A 17,548-nucleotide genomic window follows, 5' to 3' on the forward strand; every position below is an offset into this window, starting at 1 on the left:
TAAATAAAATGTAGGGTTTTATAAATGTATTTTAAAAGCCTTACAAATGGATTCATTTACTTCACAAAGGAACAGATAAAGGAATTGGGGGATTATGCATCTAATACCTAAAAATAGCTACTAAAATAATTATGTATGTTAAATTTAAAATATTCATAAGCTAAAGTAAATCATTCATATAACTATAACAGACTAAAAATGCATTTAACCTATAATCAACTCGGTGCTTCACTGAAATAGCACTGGATATTTAAAAGGTGGAGAAAGATAAAACACAAGGATAGTGATGCCTCCGAAATGTGGCTTCCCACACTTTGCCTGGGACTGGTCCTGAGAGATAAACCTATGACTCAGTGATCAGTTGATTAGCTTTTACTTTCCCAAAGAAAGACTAAGAATTGGTAACTAAAATGGGTCACCAAAATCTAGGACTTTCATTAGGAAATTATATTAACATTGTAAATTAAATTATCTTTAGATTAAATTGATCTTTTCAGTGTGTTCTTATTTTAAATGATATAAGCAATAAGTGAAAAGGTATACCCTTATACGTTTTTGTGTCCCAATGAATATAATTGGTATTTATATTTCTCTATATTAACTAAAAAAGGATATCCCATGTTCTCTGCATAAACTTCAAAAAGTACAATAGTTTTGACCTAGAGCTAAAGTTACATCATTTAGTATTTAAGTAGAGATATAATGGATTAATAGTAAAAGATTATATTTAGCACCCAATATAGAAACACACAAATACAAGCAAACTATAGTGACAATGGATTCTACCTAGAAAACTTATCATGGTGTTTCTTTGAGAATAAGATACAAAAATCTCTTAACGTTTTAGAACAAAACAGTACCCATATAGATAATGACAAAGAAAAATTACCATACCAGCTCATCAAAATGGAGAACAATTCAAGAGTATCCTTCACCAAATAATATGCATGATAAACAAAAATAATTAAATGAATACATAAAAGAGGAGAAGATATTTGTTAAAGAAGTCCTGGGTGATTCTCTACAAGGAATCATATTTGCTCTTAATTAGTGACAAAAGTTTTTACCATAAACAAATTTATATTAATCATAAATCAGTTTCTAATTTCAAAATCTGTACTTGAAAATATTAATAGACATAAAAATTTAAATTACCAATTCAGAAATTATTTCTGGGCTTTGTAAAATATCTATATGTGAAATATACAAACATTTACATCAGCTTCCCAAATAAAATGTCATAAATACGGTGGTAAAAATATTTATCTTGTCTTTAAATCAAGAGTATAAAAATTTTCTTCTTTTGTCCAATATGTTAGATAAAATCAAACCTCAAAGTATCAGACCATAATTAAAATTCATGTTGAGATAATAATTTAAGAACTGGTAATATTAAAAAGTAATTATATATTTCTTTGACAATACATTAACATTATTGACAATGAACTCCTACATTCCTGCATTCCAGAAAGTGTATGAGGGGCTTCCAGTTTCCAATAAGATACATAAAACGCTTGGAAATCATCACTCCCACCCTTACAAGAAAAAAAGCTGAACAAACGGAAATCAATAGCTCTTCTTAGAGCCATCAAAGAATTTAGGTCATAGAGCAGGCAAAATGTTGCCACGAAAACTAGAAAAACAAACAAGTGGATCCAGACTATCCCAGTTTACCAAGAGTAAAGCCCAGGAGCAGAAGCCCACACCTGGGGCCAGTGTCTGTTGGAACACTTTTAACTATAATTGGCCAGCTGCTGGAGACTCACTGTGGACTAGATTGAGAGTTTAAAATTCCAAGGAGTCCCAGTTTGGGGCATACAACCACACTTCCATAAATTTTATCTTGCTCACTGTGAAGATCGGAGAAAAATTTCCTCCTGCATCAAGCAGGAGGAAGGGAAAGAAACCATTTTGAAATACTCCCAGAGCCCTCTGCTCTCTTTAACAATCCTAAACTCAAGGGAAAATATTTTACCAGAGCCTAACCAACTGGCATTTTACCAAAACCAAACAAGCCTGTAGAAGGTAATTACCTATTATATCACCCTCTAGCCTTTTATGTGGGAGAAGGACAATACCAAACTACAGCTTCCTCCAGCCTTCAACATGGGGGAAGGCAAATACGTAACTCAGGCACACTAGAAGAATAAGACCTAATTATAGGACTGGTGAATGCTTGTCCTGTAGCAACACCTTACCACCAAATCATTAGAGTTCCTGAATAATAACAGGATTACAACTATAACAACTGCAAGCTTTAAACACTATTTAGTAAGAAGTCTCTAGGGAAACACAAAACAGAAAGGAAGACAAAAATAAAGACAATAGAAGAGAGGATTCTGGAAGATGACAAAGTAGAAAGCAACAGAAATCTGCCCCCCGCAACCTAGACAATCTGTCTGACATAACTAATTTGGAAATCTGGAGTCTACTGAAGGCTTTCAACTTCAGAAGAAGGCTTGGACTGTACCTTGCTGTTAATTTCAGTCAATTTGAGCTCTTAGCATAGTAGCAGCTACCCATCCCCTACCACCCTGCTCCATGGAAGGTAGCTGCTTACCTGTTCTTGGAGCAACCTATACACAGTTTGCAGGAGCAAGAGTGGGTAAAAAGGACACTGTCCTCCAAATATCGGATTTGTGCTCTGATCCCTGATTACTGCTTCTCATCTCAGAGGTCCATACAAAGAGGTAAGTGGCCATTGTTGTTGCAATCCCCCCATTGTTGCAAGCCCCTCCCCCTTTGGCTAAGGTGACTTCCAGGATATTTTTAAAGAGCCTGGGCAGTTCCCCCCCCCAACAACCTTTGTTTTTCTATTTTTCTCCTTTTGGAAGCCAGACGTTAAAGACTGAAACATTCAAAAGCAACTGCGTATATGAGAGAAAACAGAAAATCACATTTGCCCAGGGAAAGGAACAGATTCAGAAAAGACCTTAAGTTTATAACACAACCTGATCCTCAGCACAGAGACAGCCTACAACAAAAAAGAATAAAATAAAATAAAAACAATAACAGAAAATAATAAAACTTAGTGAAAGGTGAGAATCTGATCTCCAGAGTTACCACATATTTAGATTCAAATGTCCAGTTTCCAACAAAAAAGTCACAAGGCACACTGAGAAACAGAAAGTATGGGCCACTCAAAGGAAAAAAAGGAACAACAAAAACTGGCCCTGAAAAACACCTGGCATATCTATTAGACAAAGACTTTAAAACAACATTGGTGGGGTTGGGGGGAGGAATTGGGAGATTGGAATTGACACATATACACTATTGATACTATATATAAAATAGGTAATTAATGAGAACATACTGTATAGCACAAGGAACTCTACTTAATGTACTATGGTGACCTAAATGGGAAGGAAACCCAAAAAAGAAGGGATATATGTATATGTACAGCTGATTCATTTTGCTGTACAGTGGAAACTAACACAACATTGTAAAGCAACTATACTCCAATAAAAATTAATTTTTAAAAATTTTAAAAATTTAAAATAAAAAATAAAACTATCATCTTCAAAATGCTCAAAAAACTGACGATGTAGAGAAAGTCAAGAAAACAATCTGTGAACAAAATGGAAATACCAATAAAGAGACAGAAAACCTAAAAAGAACCCAAAAAGGATTCTGGACTGAAAGTTGTTGGGACTGAGAGCAGGCTACCCCAAGACATGCCACAACGGCATATAGATTATTTTGAATTAAAGTTACTTGAGAATCAGTCAGTGAGAAAAAAAAAAAAAAACAATACTTAAAAGAAAACAACACTCTGATCCTTCTTTTTCCCCCTGAAAGCAAGAAAGAAATCTCCAATGTGAAAGTATCCCCCCAAACCCAAAGTATAGAAAGCATCCTTATCAACAGAATTAAGAAATTCAAGGCTAAGAAAGCTGTATAAAAAAATCTGTATGACTTCTTCATTAGTCTGTTACCACAAGTACAAGCCCCTTTGTTAAATCTTCACAAATGATTGTTTCTTTGTCTAAAATTATTTTTTTTAATAAACAGCCTGCCTTGGTCACTTCAGGTGTTCCATTTCTATGAGACCTCTGTGCATACAAATTAAAAATTTTTTTTCTGTTAATCTTCCTTGTGTCAATTATTAGACCAGACAAATTTCCCCCTTCCCAAAAAAGTACAAAAACGTACATGAAAAATTCACTAGAAGGATGCAGAGGCAGATTTGAGAAGGGAAAAGAAATAATCAGTGAACTTGAAGATGAAACAATGAAAAGTACTGAATCTGAAGAACAGGAAGAAAACAGATTGAAGAAAAGACAGTCTAAGGGACTTGTGGGATACCACTAAGCAGATATAGGTTTGATGTGGGAATTCCAGAGGAGGAGAGAGAAAGAATATTTGAAGAAACAATGGCTGAAATTTTCTCAAATTTGATGAAATACATTAATATAAACATTAAAGACAATGAACAAATTCCACAAAAGATGAAATCAAAGAGACCCATACCAAGACACAATAAACCAACTAAGTCAAACAAACATATAGAATACAATACTCAACAAGAACAGGAAACACATTCTTCTTGAGTGGAAATGGGACATCTTCCAGGAGAGACCATATGTCTAATTAAGTCTCAGTAGACTTTAAAAGATAGAGATCACATAAAGTACTGGGGTGGCCAAAAAGTTCATTCGGGTGTTTCCATATGATGTTATGGAAAAACCTGAATGAAATTGTTGGCCACCCTAATATCTTCTTCAAACACAACAGGATAAAGTGAGAAATGGAAAACCAGAGAAATCACATATTTGTAGAAATTAAACAACATACACTTTAAAAACAATGGGTAAAAGAAAATACAAGGGAAGTTAGAAAATACTCAGAGAAAAATGAAAACAAAACAAAACAAAAAATGTACCAAAATTTATGGGATGTGGTTAAGCAGTGCAAAGCAAGAAATTTATAGCTATAAACAATTATTGGCTTGGCCAAAAGGTTCATTTGGGGTTTTCCGTAAGGTGATACAAAAAAAACCTGAACAAACTCTTTGGCCAATCCATACATTAAAAAGCAAGAAAGACCTCAAAGCAAGAGCCTAATTTTGCACTTATGAAACTAGAAAAAGAAACACAAATTAACCCAAAGCCACCAGAAGGAAGGAAATAATAAAAATTACAGCAGAGATAAATGAAATAGAAAAAAAATACAATAGAGAAACTCAATGAAACTAAAAGTTAGTTCTTTGAAAAGATTAACAAAATGAAAAATTCTGTTAGATGGCCTAAGAAAAAAGGAGAAAAGAACCAAATTACTAAAATCATAAATGGAAGTGATAACACTACTACTGTTCTACAGAAATAAAAAGGAATATGAGAGTACTATAACAACTTTATGCCAACAAATTGGACAGCCTAGATGAAATGAACAAATTCCTACAAACACAAAACATACCAAGAAATCACAAAGAAAGAGAAAATCTGAATAGGCCTCTAACTAGTAAAAAGATTGAATCATTAATCAAAAATCTCAACAAAGAAAAGCTCTAGACCTGATGCCTTCACTGGTGAATTCTACCAAACATTTAAAAATGAACTAATACCAATCCTTCTCTAACTTTCCCAAAAATTCAAGAGGAAGGAACACTCCCTAACACATTGTTTGAGATCACCAATACCACAATACCAAAGCCACACAAAGATGCTACATGAAAAGAAAACCACAGATCAATATCTAAATACTACACAAAGCAATCTATAGATTCAATGCAGTCCTTATCAAAATCCCAATGATGTTTTTGCCAAAATACAAAAAGTCATCCTTAATTCATATGGAATCTCAAGTCAGCCCAAATAGCCAAAATAATCTTGAAAAGTAAGAACTAAGATACAGGAATCACACTTCCTGATTCCAAAACTTACAACAAAGGTACAGTAATCAGTGTGGTACTGGCATTAAGACAGACATAGACCAACGGAATACAATAGAGAGCCCAGAAATAAATGCCATATATACATAAAGTCAACTGGATTTTGACAAGTGTGCCAAGACCATTCCATGAGGAAAGGACAGGCTTTTCAACAATGGTGTTGGAAAATTTAGTTATCCACATGAAAAAGAATGAAGTTAGATCCTTGCTTAATATCATATGCAAATATTAACTCAAAATCAACCAAAGACCTAAATTTAATACTTAAAACTATAAAATTCTTAGAAGAAATCAGGGACTGTGATATCTCCAGCTTTGTTCTTCTTTCTCAACATTGTTTTGACTGTTTGGAGTTTTTGGTGTTTCCATACAAATATTAGAATTATTTGTTCTAGTTCTGTGAAAAATGTCATTGGTATTTTGATGAGTACTGTACTGAATCTGTAGATTGCCTTGAGGAGTATGGTCATTTTAACAATATTCTTCCAATCCATGAGCAAGTATGTCTTTCCATTTGTTTGTGTCATCTTCAATTTTTTTCATCAATGTCATAGTTTTCTTAGTACAGGTCTTTTATGTCCTTGGTTAGACTTATTCCTAGCTATTTTATTCATTTTGATACAATTGTAAATGGGATTGTTTTCTTAATTTCTCTTTCTGATAGTTCTTTGTTAGTGTATAGAAACGTGACAGATTTCTATATATTAATTTTGTAACCTGTAACTTTACTGAATTCAATGATGAGTTCTAATAGCTTTCTGGTGACATCTTTAGGATTTTCTATATATAGTATCATGTCATTTGCAGTGATAGTTTTACTTCTTCCTTTCCAATCTGGATTTTCTTTTATTTCTTTTTCTTGTCTGATTGCGGTGGCTAGGACTTCCAATACTATGTTGAATAAAGTGGTGAGAGTAGGCATCCTTGTCTTGTTCTTGATCTTAGAGGAAAATGATTTCAACTTTTCGTCACTGAGTATGATGTGTTAGCTGTGGGTTTGTCATATACGGCAGCTATTATCTTGCAGTATCGTCCCTCTATACCCACATGGTTGAGAGTTTTTATCATAAACGGATGTTGAATTTTGTTGAAAGCTTTTTCTGCATCTAGTAAAATTATCATATGATTTTTATTCTTCAATTTGTTAACGTGGTGTATCACATTGATTTATGTGATCACACTGATTCACAGATAATTGAGCCATCCTTGTATCACTGGGATAATTCCCACTTGGTCATGGTGTATGACACATTTACAACATGAAAGCATTCTTGAGATGGTTGGTAGTAATGCATTCCTGCATAAATACATTAAGAATGTATTTAGTGAAACTGAACTATACACTTAAAAGTGGTTAAGATGGAATATTTTATGTTTGTATATCTTACCACAAAAAAAAATTGGAAAAAAGTTAAGGACAATAGAGGAAATTTTTAGCCTCTGGCACCACAGTTACACCAATTAGTAAACACTGCCAGATAAATATAAAATCTGCCACACTAAAGGACTATCTACTGGGCTATCTACCTACGTTCCTTTTACCCAACAAACCTTGTCTAGCTTTCAACAAAAAATACAAGGCATTCTAAAGGCAAGAAAAAACAGTCTGAAGAGACAAAGCACACATCAGAAACAGACTCAGATAAGGCAGAGAACTGGAATTGGGCAAAATAAATACAGTTAATATGTTAAAGGTGCTAATGGAAAAAGTGTACAATGTGCAAGAACAGATGGGTACTGTGAGCAGAGAAATAAATTGTTTAAGAAAGAATGAAAAGGAAGCTCTAGAGATAAGTAACACTGTTACAAAAATGAAGAATGCCTGTGATGGACTCATCAGTAGACTACACTCAGCTGAGAAAAAATAAATGAACTTGAATATATGTCAATAAAAACTTCTAAAACTGAAAGGCACAGAGAGAAAAGAAAGAAAAAGATGGAACAGAATGTCCAAGAACTGTGGGATAATTACAAAAAGGTATAATATACATGCAATGGGAATGCTGGAAGGAGAAGAAAGAAAGGAACGGAAGAAACTTGAAGTAATAACGACTGAGAACTTTCCAAAATTAATGACAGACTCCAAGCCACAGATCTAGGAAGCATGAGGAACACCAAGCAGAAGAATCTTGAAGTAATAACGACTGAGAACTTTCCAAAATTAATGACAGACTCTAAGCCACAGATCTAGGAAGCATGAGGAACACCAAGCAGAATTAATATAAAAAAACTTTTTTACACCTAGGCAAATCCTATTCAAACTGCAGAAAACCAAAGAGGAAATTCTGAAAGAAGCCAAAAAGAAGACAAACACCTTACCTACAGAGAAACAAACATAAGAATTACTTTGGACTTCTCTTCAGAAACCATGCAAGCAAAAAGAAAGTGGAATAAAATATCTGAATTGTTGAAAGAAAAAAAACCCACTAACCTAGAATTCTGTGTCCAGTGAAATTATTCACTTCAAAAGTGAAGGAGAAATATACCTACTCAGACAAAGAAAAATTGAGGGAATTTGTCATCAATAGACCAGCCTTGCAAAGAGTGTAAAAAAAGGGAGAAGAAGGGCCTCCCTGGTGGCGCAGTGGTTGAGAGTCCGCCTGCCGATGCAGGGGATGCGGGTTCGTGCCCCGGTCTGGGAGGATCCCACATGCCGCGGAGCGGCTGGGCCCGTGAGCCATGGCCGCTGAGCCTGCGCGTCCGGAGCCTGTGCTCCGCAACGGGAGAGGCCACAACAGTGAGAGGCCCGCGTACAGCAAAAAAAAAAAAAAAAAAAAAAGGGAGAAGAAAATGATATAAGTTGGAAACATCTATATAAAAAATAGGAAGAGCATTAGTGAAGGAATAAATGAGAGCAAAATAAAATATTTTCTTTTTCTTATTCTTAATTGATCTAAGTTTGTTCAAAATAATAGTAGTAACATTGTATTTAATGATTATAGCTTAGGGATAAGTGAAATGAATGATACCAACTTTCAAGGTACAAGAGGGGAAAATTAGGAATACTCTTTTATAAAGTACTTATACTACCCCTGAGGTGATATAGTGTTATCTGAAAGTAGGCTTGGATTAGTTGTAAATTATTGAATCAGTTTCAAACTCTTCAGCAACCATTAGAAAACATTATTTTTAAAAAAGGAAGTATAATTCATATGCAAAGTGAGGAAAGAAAATGGAATCAAATCATATAAAATGCTGAACTCTAAAGTAAATAAAGAACAAAGGCAATGATTGGAACAGTTACAAATATGATAGCTATTAATCCAATTATATCAATCATCATTTTAAATGTGAATGATCTAAATTCACCAATTAAAAGGTAGAAACTGTCAAAGTACACAAAAAAATAGAGAGAGCACCAACAATGTATTTTCTACAAGAAACCACTTTAAATAGAAAGACACAGTAAAGTCATGAAGAAAGGTATACCATGCTAACACTAATAAAAAGAAAGCTGGAGAATCTATATTAATTTCAGACAGTGACCTTCAGAGCAAGGAAAATTATCAAAGATAAAGAGGGGCACTCCATAATGATAAAGGGGAGAATTTCCCAAGAATACATAATAATCCTTAATTTGCAGAGCCTAACAATAGAATATCAAAATACAAGAGGAAAAAAATGTCAAAATACAAGAGGCACAAGAAATATACAAATCCTTTATTAGAGTTAAAGACATCGCACTTCTATCAGTAACTGACAAATCCAGTAGGCAGAAAATCAGCAAGGATATAGCTGAACTTAATAGCATCATCAATAAAACAGATCTAACTGACATTCTATAGTACTTCATCCAGTAATAGCAGAATACACATTATTCTTAAACTCATATGGAATATTCACCAAGACAGACCACATTCTAAGCCATAATACACTCTTCAACAAACTTAAAAGAATACAAATTATACAAAGTACGCTTTGAGTTCACAGTCAAATTAAACTAGAAATCAATTATGGAACAGTAGTAGGAAATCCAAAAATATCTGGAGATTAAACCATACATTTCTAAATAACACAAGGGTCAAAGAATTCTCAAAAGAAATGTGAAATATTATGAATATATTTCACCTGAAGTGAAAATAAAAATGTATCAAAATTTGCAAGACGCAGCTAAATATGTGCTTAGATGGAAATTTCTAGCATTGGGTGCATACGTTAGGGAAAAAAGAAAGATCTAAAATCCATAAAATAAACTTCCACCTTAGGAAACTGGGGGGGGGGGAGAGTAAATTAAATCTAAAACAAGCAGAAGAAAAGAAATAATAAAAATTAGAGCAATACGGTAATAGACAGTGGAGACAGTGTCACCCATGTCATCCCTGTGGCTGAAGGGTATATGTAATTGGCAGCTGTATTAAGCACAGCTGTAATATAACAGCTGTGTATATAACACAGGATGTAATATAACATATTTTATATGTATGTAATATAACATTTTATTCAGCAATTGCTGAGAGATGGAAAAGTAAGAATCCATCAGAGAAATCCTTGGGAATGTTAAAGGAGCACTATAGTTATGCTTGCCCAGATTTGGTCAAAGAATTTAACAAGTATGACACAGATGGAGCAAAGTGGATTAAACAGTATACTGGAATCAATGTTATCTCAAAGAAAGAATTCTCCATTGGTGTTGGTTATTGAGAGATTCTTGGGACGTGACTTTTTTTTATCTAGAGTTTGCTAATCCAGGCTTTACTCAAACTATCTCAGAAGTTGTAGATGAAGTAAATAATCACAATTGTCCTACTGATGTCATAGATCCTCTCAACAAGAATATTGTCCTCTCTGGAGATTCAACCATGTTCAGGGACTTTGGGCATCATTTGCAAAGAGATTTGAAAAGAACTGGAGATGCCAGGCTGAAAGTAAGTGAGGAACTGAGTGGTGGTAGACTGACACGAAAACCTATCGATGTACAAGTCATCACACCCAAAATGCAGTCAAATGCAATGTGGTTTGGAGGATCCATGCTGGCTTCTACACCTGAATTCTACCATGTATGCCACACCAAAAAGGATTATGAAGAAATTGGGCCTAGCATTTGTCATCACTATCCAGTGTTTGGAGTTAAGTCATAAAATTAACTTCGTAGTCACTGGGGTTAGGGAAGTGAGGAAGAAATAATCCTTCTGATTGCCTTTTTTGTCTGGATGGCTGGTTTTGACTTGAAATAATAAGACTTGAAATAATAACCCTGACTTGAAATAATAAGACCAAACTAAATTACACAGGAATATTTTAGTAAGTTTATCAACATGGGAATGTAGAGGAGAGACAAAATGATTAAATGTTTTTCTTCAGATTCAATATTTGAATTGTATGTGTAACAAAAAGAAGCAGGTGTTAGTTCTTTCTGTGCCCTGATAGGTTCTATACTATTGAATTAGCCAAGACTTGAGGGTATGTAGATAGCTCTGTAATGCTTGAATTGTACACTTCTAAGTGTACAATGCAAAACCTTGTTTGTATTTCATACTTTTTACACTTTCAGGGAAAAGTCACAGGAAAACTAGTATTTGAGGGAAAAAAAGTGACCAAGTAAAGGACAAATTCAAAAAGTAGCCTATGACACTTGGTGAAGACACACGCTCAAGGGATTCCAGTTATTATGAATTGCTTTCATACCTTGTGTCCCACCATGGTTTTCTTTGCAAGTGCTTTTGGAACTAAGAAACTATTATCTTGGATTAACTGATGCCTGCCAGTGCTTTCTGTTTAATTCTCATTCTGTTTCTTGCTGTAAAGGAAAAGTAAAAATAAGACTGTTGGACCAGTATTGCAGTTCTAGTGTCATTTCTTATTCAAAAAAATGAATCATTTGATTACCAAAATTGGTCATTTTTAAAGCCTAACACCATTCTAATAAAGGCACAAATTTCTTTTGAACATTTGTTTCAAGTTCTTTTAAGTTAATAAGTCTATTTTCTTCAAAAAAAAAATTAGAGCAGACGTCAGTGAAATTTAAAATATGAAATCAACAGATAAAAATCAACAAAACCAAAAGCTGCCTCTTTGTAAAGACCAATAAAATGATAAACCCTTATCTAGATTAGTCAAGTAAAAGAGAGAAGCCACAAATTACTAATAACAGAAATAAAAGACAGTCCATCACTACTGATTCCATGACATTAAAAATGATTTTTAAAATGTTAAGAAGAATTCTATGCCAAGAAATTTAATAACTTTGATGAAATGGACCATTTTCTTGGAAGATACAATCTACAAAAGTTCACACAAGGAGAAACAGATAATCTGAATAGGTCTACATCTACTAAAGAAATTGAATCGATAGCTAATAACCTTGCAAAGCAGAAATCACCAAGTTCCAGACGGTTCCATCTGTGAATTCTACCAAACATTTAAAGAGGAAATGATACCAATACTCTACAATTTCCCAGAAAGGGAAGCCAAGGGAACACTTTTAAAACTCATTCTCGGGCTTCCCTGGTGGCGCAGTGGTTGAGAGTCCACCTGCCAATGCAGGGGACACGCGTTCGTGCCCTGGTCCGGGAAGATCCCACATGCCGTGGAGCGGCTGGGCCCGTGAGCCATGGCCGCTGAGCCTGCGCGCCCCCAACGGGGGCCACGACAGTGAGAGGCCCACGTACCGCAAAAAAAAAAAAAAAGAAAAGGGAACTACTGACTAACATCCCCTATAAGCACAGATGCAAAAATCCTTAATCGATCAGCAAACTGAATCCAGCAAAATATAAAAAGGATAATATATCATGACTGTGGCAGGCTGAATCTACTATGGCCTACAACCTAAAAAGCAGAACAACAAACTAGAAAACATGTATCATCTGATCGGAGTTCTGAAACAGATAAGATGTGCCAGTTATTGAGTTATTTTTTCTCAGCTCCAAACCCACCCTCTATACTTGACTCTGATTCTGATGCTGTGATATCACCCACCACCCACTTCTGCTTTGTCAGCTGGACCTATAGTAGGCTCTGCCATTAGGAGGTGCTAGTGGGAGACTACAAGACTGGAACAGAAAGAACGTGTACTTTCCTGTTTTTTCAAAATGTGTGCTTTCTGTTTGCTTTCCTCCTGCTTCGTGTTCTTGTTAGCAACATTTTCTTCTGTATATTCTGACAGATATTATATAGACATATGATTTTTACACAAATGGTCTGTACCTTAATTTTATCTTACTTGTATATCTTGGATTTTTTTCTGTATTGGTGTATATAGAATTATCACATTTATATTAATGAATTCATTATTACTTTGTCTGGATATGCCACAACTTATTTAACCAGATTATAGCTAAACTTCTGCTATTATAAACATATTTTTGTACATGTCACATTGCATATGTGCAAGTATACCTCTAGGATAATTTCCTTGTGGTAGAATTGAGGAACATTTCAAATTTTGTTCAATATTCCAAATTGCCCTCTCTAAAGTTGTATTAATTTCTATTTCCACTAACAGTGTATGAAAATGTTGTTCCCACAACCTCAACAAGACAATGTATCCAACTTTTTAATCTTTATCAATTTTATTGAAATTTTAATTTTCACTTATTTTACTATGTGTTTCCTTTTCTTTGTACTGTCTGTTCATGCTTTCAAAGAAGAGCAAAGCTCTGCACTATACTTGGGTGTGTAAGTAAGCATGACTATGGGTCTCAAGATAATGGCAAACACTCTAAGAACAAAACTAGAGGTCAGCAGCACTGCATGGGCAGCTTCCCAATAAGGTCCATGGGAATCCCAACTGGCTTCTCAGTGGTGAGTTCAGCAGAGACCCCCAAGAGTGGATATCCAGTGAGTTCTGAGGGTGTTCATCCAGTTTCTCATAGAATTCAACAGCACATTAAACAGGTGAATTGCTAGCAGCTTTCTAGGAAGTCAGCCAGTACCCCAGCCCACTTCCCAGAAAGTTCAACAGTACTCCCCCAAAGCAGATTTTTGGTGAACTTCATCAATACCCCAGCAAGCAGTTTCACTCCCAATAGCCTCCAGTTGAGGGCTTCCTACCTACAAATGTGCTGGCCCTTGGTAACCTGCCCACCACCCTCATCCTGCCAAGCACCCAAGTGGAAAGGCTTTCAACCTGCCAGCCACAGATTGTGGTTCTCCTCCCACCATCCTTGCTACTGACAATGGCCAGCTCTGGCCCAGGGCAATAACAAACCTCTCTCCACTATCCAATGGGCTACAACTCCATCCTCTCCAACAAGTTCTGAATCCAACCTTGAGGAGGGACCCTGGCTTCCAAGTTTATTCTTTCCTTGAGTACTCCTTCAGTCCTAGGGCATTCTCTTTTATCTCTGTTTAGCACTTAATTCCCTATAAATAGTTCACTTGTTATATGAACACTTCCCTTTTGAAATTTTTGTATCTCCTGACTGGACCCTGACTGATAGCTGACCAAACAGTTAAGGGGACAAAGAATTACTTATCTGTATCTGTAAAAGAAACAACAAAATAAAGTATATCCAGCATACTCATATATGTACCCAAATACATCAAGCAATAAACAAATCTACAGGAATAAACAGAAAAATCAGCAATTATAACTGAAAATGTAAACACAGCCATCTCAGAAACTACTAAAACAAGTAGACAAAACTAGATGATAGATAAATAGAAGGAAAGAGGGAGGGAGAGAAGAATAAAGACGATGATGATAATAGGTAGATAGCTAGAATATAATTAATAAACCAGAGCTATTATGCTCAAATTATTAGATTAACCAAGAGTGGAGTTATGAACACAAGCATTTGGTTTCATTCTCTCCCAAAAACTATCCCAAAGAAACAATAATAGTGTTTTGTTTGTTTATCAATGGAACGGGTTAGGATCTGTCAGGGAGTAGGAAATTTCCTCCCTACTCCTCTTGAGTTCTTTTGGCTGGTCTAATAATTAAATTGACATAAGACAGATTAACAGGAGGAAAAAAAACTATTTAATTCATATGCATGAAGGTCCCATAGAAAAGGTTCCTCTGAAGTAACGAAAGCAGGCTGTGTATTTATCATTTTTAGACAAAGAAACAATTATTTGCGAAGATTTAATAAAACAAAAGGACTTGTGCTTGGGGTTGCAGGCTCATGAAGACGTAATAAAATTTGTTTATACAGGTCTCTTAGTCTTGAATTCCCTAACTGTTGATAAGGATGCTTTCTTTCTACCCTCCTGGTATAGGGAGGATACCTTCACATGGGAGGTTTATTTCCATGCTTTTAGGGGGAAAGAGGCAGCTCATAGTATTTTTTTAAACATCATTTTTTTTTCTCACCAGCTGTTTCTCAAGTCACTTTAATTCAAAATAATCAATATGCATTGAGGCATATTTTGGGGCAGCCTGCCATGGACCCTAACAGATCCAATGGTAGCAAAATTTACTGAGCTGCAAAGCAGACAGACAAGTGTAACTGACTTCAGCAGGCCCAACAAAGCTGAATCTTGAAGTAGCAGTGAAGAAAGCAAAGAAGCAAATTAACATCCTGGAACCCCATTAGTCACAAAAATTGGCTACACCAGGTATCTCTAGAAGTGAAGAGTAAAAATGGGACTAAAATCAAGTTGAAAGTCTCTTTAAGAACAAGATTAGGACCCAAATTCCTGCACTCACTCCATGCCTCTCCCCAGCCTCAGCAGAAGCTTAACAGCATCTTCTCTGGAGAGGGTAAAACAGAGAGGGATTAACTAGGGGATACCAGCAGAGATGAGGGCAAAAGCAATATACTGAACACAGAGAAAATAAGTAAAATCTTATATAATGAATGTTAAGACTCTAGCTTAACAACATGGCACTAGCAGCCAAGCATATGTCCTCTAGCGTAAAGTCTGGAAGATCCTACTCTGGGAAAGTTAATTCAAGGAAGCAGCCCAGCTATATCACAGACCTTAGAAGGGAACCAATGTCTAAAGAAAGAGGAGGCTAAGGATATTATGAAACGATATTAAAATAAAACTTAAGCCACCAAATATTTATAATATCAGAATTACAAAAAAGGGAGAAGGGGCAAAGAAAAGAGACCACATAGTGAAAGACTTCTACTCTCTAATATAAATGTAAACAAAATGAAATAAGGCAGAATAGAGACCAAAAACTTTCTTGCTGCCTCTGCCCCTACCTCTGCATCAGCACTTAAAGCTGCTACACCACCTGCCCACATCTCTCCATGATCCCCATTTAATCTGTACGTCAGTCACTCTGGCTTTCTTTCAGTTCCTAAAATGGGCCAGGCACTTTCTGCCACAAGATCTATGAAAATATCTGGACATATTCAGGGGAAAAATATGAACATTTCCATTAATAACCACATAACTTCCTATAGAATGCCAAACATTTTAACATTTGTATATGCCTATAAATGGGCCAATTTTTTTGCAAGTTACTCACAGCAAACAAATCAGTGTTTTAGAAATGATGGTTCCAGAACCTTAGCTATTGCTACCTTTGTCTGTAAAAATGAGCCACTATGCTTATGAATAATGGAAGAGAACATTTGTCAAGCTGTTAGTCAATGAAGTGATTGCCAATGAATGCTGAAGTCCTTTCCATATTAAATTTAGTGGACAAAAGTTACATAATTAATCTGGATTATATATGTGACAACTTTTCAATGCCAAATTGTTCTCCCCCTAACACCAAAAGATGTTCCCCCACTGCCACATAGTATTTACTCAGGGAATGCAAACGTAAATTTTTTTGTAAGTTAAATATATAGATGACAGTAAATCTATAATGGAATGTAAATTCAAGACAAGATGATTTTTATTTATTCTTTTAATTAACACAAGCTATGAAATATTGACTGTATCATTTAAAAACTATAATCTTTTCTTCATACATCTTTTCCCAAATTTCTTTCACTAGTTACTCAAGTTTATCATTATCAGTTTAGTGTAAAAATCTATTTCCTAACCATTTTCTGAGGGAAAAACAACAACATTTTAATGTAAACTCAATTGAAATTCCAAAGCATTAATTTGTGTAAGATAGCTGATGAACCAAGAGAATGGGCTCAGGAGAATTTAGACAGAACTAGTTCCTATTTCTTAGCTATGTTACTTGATATTCATGGAATCATGAGCAACTTACTTTATTTCATTGAACCTCCATTTGTAATTAATAAAATTGTGACAAGACTAGATAGATTAAGATATTTGGAAAGTGCCTGGCACATAGTGGTTACTCAATAAACGAAAGTACACTTTTCAAAACTGAATTTCCTTTTCAAAACTAAATTCAAACTTTTTCAGGTATTCCTGCCTTTAAATTATTTGCATTTCATTTCTATGAATATATTCTCCTTAGCAAAGAACAACAGATAAATGGGGAAACCTTTTGGAAAAGAAACTTTTCACAACATATTTTTATAACTTTTGTATTATATTGCATTGTATTATATTATGTATCTGTACTGAAAATAAATCAATAAAATAGTAAACCAATATATCCAAAACATTTATATTAAATAAATGTAGCACATAAAGACCTAATAATTTTATGTAAGTGAGCCCCCTGAAAGCAGAGATTATGTCTTATTCATCTTTGGGACAAGAATTTTAAACAACACTAGGCACACAGTAAACATTCAAAAATATCAGGAGGAGTGGATGAATGGTTGAGACCTCTATGTACATTTTGGTCATATATATATGGTAGCAAAAATAAGACTGAAAATGGCTCTC

The 17,548-nt window shown here is 34.9% G+C and overlaps 1 protein-coding gene and 1 pseudogene across 9 annotated transcripts in view; one reads left to right on the forward strand and one right to left on the reverse strand.

Moving 5' to 3' along the window:
* RIMS2 (regulating synaptic membrane exocytosis 2) overlaps positions 1–17,548 on the reverse strand; it is a 587,388-nt gene that overhangs the window by 476,940 nt on the left and 92,900 nt on the right. The gene's annotated exons all lie outside the window — the stretch shown is intronic.
* Positions 7,885–11,107, forward strand: LOC309791796 (actin-related protein 3-like; annotated as a pseudogene). Its single transcript has 3 exons — positions 7,885–7,932; positions 10,164–10,285; positions 10,335–11,107. The product of its transcript is annotated as an actin-related protein 3-like (transcript).

This window comes from Mesoplodon mirus, assembly GCF_964341445.2.
Source record: "Mesoplodon mirus genome assembly, chromosome: 16".
Classification (NCBI taxonomy): domain Eukaryota; kingdom Metazoa; phylum Chordata; class Mammalia; order Artiodactyla; family Ziphiidae; genus Mesoplodon; species Mesoplodon mirus.